We start from the raw sequence: 6674 nt of genomic DNA on the forward strand, positions 1-6674 counted from the left end.
ACTTCTTCTCTGCCGCTCCTTCTCGGTCACTCTCGTCCCCTGTGCTGTGGGGTCCCACCCACGGGATGCAGTCCTTGATGAACTGATCCGGCGTGGGCTTCCCACAGGCAGCAGCTCTTCCAGAACTGCTCCAGATATGGGTCCGTACCACGGGGTCCATCCCTCAGGAGAAAACTGCTCCAACCTGGCTCCCCTACGGGCAGCAGCTCCTGCCAGATCACCTGCTCCTGCGTGGTCTCCTCTCCATGGGCTACAGGTCCGGCCTGGAATCTGCTCCGGCAGGGGTCTTCCACAGGCGGCAGCCTCCGTCGGTGCAGGGCCACCTGCTCCACTGTGGTCTCCTCCACGGGCTGTAGCGTGGAACCCTGCTCCACCGTGGTACTCCATGGGCTGCAGGGGGACATCCTGCTTCACCATGGTCCTCACCACAGGCCGCAGGGGACTTCTGCTCCGGCGCCTGGAGCACCTCTCCCCCTCCTTCTACACTGACCTTGGTGCAAGGCTGTTCTCCCACTCCCTTGACTCTCCCGGCTGCTGTGTGGCGCAGCGTTTTTTCCCTGTCTTAAATATGCTCTCACAGAGGCGCAAAACAACATCGCTTATTGGCTCGGATCTGGAAAACAATGGGGCCCTTCCCAAACATGGGGCAGCTTCTAGATCTTTCTCACAGAAACCACCCCTATGGCTCCCTGCTACCAAAACCTTGCCACGTAAACCCACTACAGCTCTATACACCTTTCACTTGGAGGGCGGTCATGGCGATCCTTCAGAGCCTGCTTGTCAGACATTTTCCCAGGAAACATTGCTTGCATCTAATGTAAGTAATTTCCCAAATGGAAGCTCAGTGAGTCTCCTGTTTACTTGCTTGTTCTGCACAAACTTTTCTTGTACACCTACGTTTGAACCTTGGTCTGACTTCAAGAAAGAGACTAAATGAGTCAGCTGTGGTCACAAAGCAATCATGTGGGGATTTCAGATGCTGTGTCAACTCACCAGAGAAGTTAGCATCTTTTTTTTTTTTCTTTTTTTTTTTTTTTTTTTAATAGTTTGCACCTTTTACAAGATCATACTGACATGGACAAATTTGGGCTACTTGGTATCTTTTCTAAGCCCCAGGACACTGCTGTAAAAATATCCCCAAGTATTCACCCTGCCTGTCTTGTTCTCGTGGTGATGAGCGAAAAGGGAAATCTCTCAATCTTGCTATTGTGTCCGTGTGAATGTTGTACATTACACACAGCAGATTATTTAAGCTTCTGCTGCCTTGTGCACTACTGCTCTATAGAATCAAAGGCAGGTTGCCTGTCTGTGATGGCAGCTCATAAAGGACAGCTGAGCTTCTGGCATCTCTCTGCCAATAGCTGTAGGACATAGCATCCATGGCTGATCAACCAGCACCGAAAGTGGGTTGCTCTTGGTGATGTTTACGAGTCAGCAGCAGCTGAATTTTGGCCAGGAGGAACTGGACATTGCTTTCCTGGGAGCAGACAGAGCGATGATTGGAGGACAGCTGCTGCAGTCTGAGAGCAGACCTTTGCTGCTGGCAGGGATCTCATAGCACCTCCTTCTACTCCTCTAGGATCTTGCCAGATCTCTTGCCTCTCCAAGGCAGCTCACGAAGTGTGACAGTGGCTGATTCAACAGCGTAGGCTTGTAGCTGTGCCAGATAAAGTCACACTCGGTTGTTCAACAAAACAAGTTTTCATAACATAACCTTTCCCACTAGTGGATACATCTCAGTCACTTCTGCAGTGAGGGAGATCTGTTACTTGCAAAATGTACACGGTCCATTTTCAGGTGCCCCTTCAACACAAGTGTAAAGATAACCATCTGGACCGTGGACTGATATGGAGCCACTGGCACCAACTGACATGGGTAGCCATTGCCTACAAGTCAGCTGGAAGACACGATGAACCAACGTTGTCAAACAGCTTTTTGTAGGAACTGCAGTGCCTCATGTAGCATTTGCTTCATAGTCTTCGTGCTAATTTAATTTCAGCTCATCTTTGTCATTGTGGGGTTTTGTTCTGATTCACTGGTCAACCATAGCAGTCTCCTGGGTTTTTGGAGACTGGTGAGTTCATCTGCACAAGTTAACATTAGGACATGACATTTTGTTCTTGAATACCACAACATAAGCTACCAGGGCTGGTATACACTCCTTGAGAGGAATAGTTCTTATATGCTCTGTGTCCCCAAGGTGAGCAGGAATCTCATAGAATTGTAGAATCATAGAATGGCTTGGGCTGTAAGGGACTTTAAAAATCATCCAGCTCCGTTCAGGTCCTTTGTCCTTCAGGACAGTGTTCCAGGGGATCTCATCTACTGGGTCTTTAAATAGCTCAAAGTTCACTCTTCAGAAGGGTCTTAAATTTGCTCTTTGCCAGGACCATATTCCTTGAGGTCACAGACTCAACCAGGGAACAGTCACTGAAGCCCAGACTGCCTGAATTTATAACAACATTTGCTTCAAAACGTATTTAAAATACAAGTTCCATAAAATATACAAGTTTTGTTGATTTCTTATTGGTGGTTATAAAAGGATTGTGCTCCTTTTCCATCAAACCGTAATTTGGTAGCTGTCTTCAGTCTCCACAAGGGCAGACCTACCTTTCCGAGCCAGGAACAAGTGGCAAGAAACCTGTGCAAGAAATGCAGAAGGAGAGCAGATGCTCTGTGCAGTTGGTACTCCTTCTGCAAGCTGTTGCCCAATGTTTGCACACCTGGGCAAACATGGACCAGAAATTCCACCTCCTGGGTAGCAGCTCAGGGCAGGGATGTCCAGGATGAGCCCCAGTTACATTATGAAAGCTGTACTTGCTTCCATCATCTCTCTGAGAAAAATGTGCATTAGGATGACAGTGAGTGCAAAAGTGAGTAAGTGTGTAAGTATGAGGCAATATGAAATGAGGTTAAAAATAGTCTGTGCTCTACTAAAGCAGGTGAAAGAAGCGTGGCTGCTCCTTTGATATAATCCTGCCTTCCAAAATGACGAAGTGGGGCGCTGACAGCAGTGTGGGAGCAATGGCCACAAAATAGTGCTCAGAGCTTGTATCCCTGAGAGACTGAATGCTCCTGGTGGTGAAGCATGGATCAAACCCAGGGCTATGCAGCTTCAGTAAACCATTGCTGTGGTCGGTAGCACAAAGGCTTTAAAAAAAGAAAACAAACACAGCCTTGAATCCAGAGCTGTTGTTGGCCTCATCCCACTGTCTCCCGTCCCTGATTTCCAGACACTGCAGTGCACATGGGAGAAGTGTTTGTTGGGCTGCCCAGAGAAGTGCCACTTGTTTCCCCTAGCAGGGGTTATAGCCCAGCAAGTGTACGGGGGCACAGGAGCAGCACTGTGTGCAGTCATAGCAGTCTGGCATGGCTGTGGGTTTGTCCTCACTGCTGGATGTAAAGGCTGAGAGTCCAGAGGCCCTGGGGTTGGGACAGTCCTGGCTGAGGATGGGAGGCTATGACAAAGTGGTGGTTTGCTCTTCCTCACCCCTCCCACAGATCCTGTGCCTGTCCCAGGATAGCTGCTGAGCAGGAACAAGTGGAACTCTGCAGCCAAGTGCTAAATGTTTTGTGCTATTGCCTGATTGATTTTAAACTGTGCTTACTTGGCAACACGCCTCTCAGGACTTGTTACATAAGATTAGAGATGTTTTTTCCTAATGCGGCACTGTGCCTTGTAAACCCATTGTGCGCTGCTGGAAGCTTTAAGGGTCTGTGCTTAAAACTGGAGTTGCAGCAGCGTTTGACCCCCCCACCCCAGCCAGCAATGCCTCCATGTCCCCATGGCCCACACTGGGATGGTGCTGTGACGCACGTTGTCTTCAGCAGTAAATCACCACCATGTACAGTGATGAAGTCCCAAGTGTTCAGCTGCTGTCCTTCCCCTCAAAGACTGGCTTGGGAAAGGAAGTGAAGTCTGTATTATGTGTATGTTAGTGACCTCTCAATGCCTTTTCAGAAATATCTCCACTTTTGGAGCTGTTGCTTGGTTGATTTTTATATATACGTTTTTCAAATGTCAGGTGCTGTAGTCCTCCAGGGCCACTACTGGGTGGGAGAAAGCATTGCAGGACTCCTCCTGGGATGGAGGAGACATCCATCCTAGGATGGATAGAGGAATATTTCAAATCTTTGTGTGATCACAATGTTCTTCAGCTTTGGGAAAAAAAAAAAAAAATCAGGTCAAGAAGGAGAAACAAACCTCCTTTGTCAACACCACACCACTGGCAGTAAATTTTGCTCAGTTATCAAGAAAGCTTACACATATTTTTTAATTAAAAAGGGAGGAGAGAAATAAAACCATGTAACCATGATAAGGTTGTTGTCTTGCCAGGTTTTCAGAAGTAACCTCTGAGGAGACTCAGAAATAAGAAAGGACAGCTTCCATTTCAATGAGAAAGGATGCAAACATGGCCAAGTTGCCAACAGCACCTTTATTTTGTGAGATGGGAAGAGCTCGTCTCTTCCAGAAAATAATGTGCTTTTTATTCTATGTCTTCACAGCTCATTCTTACTGTGAAGGACCAAACATCCACTCAACAGCACATGCCAGTCATTCAGCTGTGAGGGATGGTGGAGTCCCTCGGCCAGGTCTTGGGGAACAGATTTTTGCTCTGCTCAGCACCCAAATAGGAGAAGTGCTCTGGCCAGATGACAGAGCAGTCCTGAGACTTCAGTCCTTTGCACAGTTGCAAGGAGGAAACAACACATTCCTCCCTAGTCCCTGCAGCCTGCAGCACAGTCTGTGCAGTTCTTTCAGGTTTGTAACTCCAGGAGGTCACGTTGGTGGTAGGTAGAAACCTGCTGCTACCGAAGACAGAAGATTTGCTGCTGACCTGCCCATCTACAATTTGCCAGTATTAATCTGCCTGTATGTTGACAGTCACATCAAAGAATGAATGCTTCCTGGTGGTGGTGAAGGATTGCTTTTAATTTATGCTATGTGTAAGGGCTGAAGTAAGAAGTTCCCTGGCACATTTTCCATTTGTAATTGGCTGTTATATCTAAGGGATATTGCAACCTAACAACGTTATCTAGAGGGAGAAGAGGAAGGGACAACTCCTTTCCTGCTGGCAAGAGAGAGGTGAGCTGTTTGGGAAATGGAGAAAAATAAGAAAATAAGGAGATTTCTTAAACTTTTCTCATTAGCTCAGTTCAGTAGCAAAGTCTGGGGCTGACTTCATGTTTAAGCAAAACATCAACCTCAGCTCTGTGTGCCACCAAATCTCTTACAACAGGGGAGACAGTAAATCTGCCTAGGAACAAAAACATGGGCTTCTGCATCTTGTGTATACCGAGACATGGCTTGTGAGTACAACGGGAAGACTTGTCATCTGGATGTGACCTAGGTATGTTGATGTGAACTCCCTAAACCTCCCATGAATACAGTAGCTAGCCAGGTCCCCTTTCAGCCTTTCTCTGTTAGGATTCAATGCAGATGATGAGAATATTCAGCCTTACTGTCCCCAGGAGAGTGAGGCAAACTCCCTCCTGCACAGTGCCATTGCTGCTGGTGTTATTACCTGATGGAGCAGTGGAAGCAGTCACCAAAGTAAAGGAGGTAATTATTTAAGAGTCATGCCTTACCCAGATTGGTCCCTTCAGGGTCTGGAAAGGAGTGAGAACTGTTATTTCTTCCTTCTTTCATCCCTGCCCTGTTTTCTTTAAGCACTGAAGAGTTTCTTTCTCTACTGTGTCATTAGATTAAGGGTTAGTTTCTTGAGAATGCCATTATGCATGTGGTTAAGAAGCAACACTCTAAATACGAAACATTGGGAAGGAATCTTACACACATCAGCCAGTATTTTCTAAGTTATATCAGTGTGAGAAGACAGGCTGGGCAAAACACATCTGTTGAAACTTTTTATTAGGTAGTAAAGTCATTGTTTGGAATTAACCCCTGACTCCTCCCCTCCTATCCCCATCCCTATTTTTTTCAATATTTGTGGTCCTTTTTTTTTTTTTTTTTTTTAACAACACATGCTATATTGAGCAATCAATATTTTCAGTGCAGTTATGTCCAAACATGTTCCTTAGCATATTTTGTCTTTCTGGAACTCATTCTTTCAGATCTCTTAGATCTCCAGCTCGTGGCTGAGGGTCAAGAGACAGCAGATTATTCACCACTTCTTTGGGAGATGATTGCCCCAGTTCAAAAATTGTTGCTTAGAAGTGACAGGGCCCCTGTCATTAAAAACAAACAAATAAACAAACAAACAAACAAACAAATAATTAAATAATAAACACCATCAATATTTAAAATAATAGGACTCTACTGGCTGGAAGATCTGGTGAGACCTTCTGTTCCTCAGGGAAGAGCTCCTGTATATTTTTATATAGTAACTATTTTCATTGCATATTTAGAGGTCATCTGCATTTTTAAAATTATCATTTTAGAAAAAAAAATCTGTGTGCAACACCACCCATGCAGTTAGCCCTGCTCGTCAATAGGCCACTGACATACCCAAGTGACTGGGGTGAGTGCTTGACATGACTAATGGAAGGAGAAGACAGATGAACCCAACTGGAACAAGCCCCTGAGGTCCCTGATGGTGGCAGCTCACTCATGCAGGGGCTGCAGTGTCTGATTGATTCCCCTGCTTGGCCTGAGTCACAGGGAGACAGCCCAGGGCTATCTCGGCTGAGCAACGTGACCCCTCTGGAGGGATGTG

Source organism: Aythya marila, assembly GCF_965140915.1.
Source record: "Aythya marila genome assembly, chromosome: 3".
NCBI lineage: Eukaryota > Metazoa > Chordata > Aves > Anseriformes > Anatidae > Aythya > Aythya marila.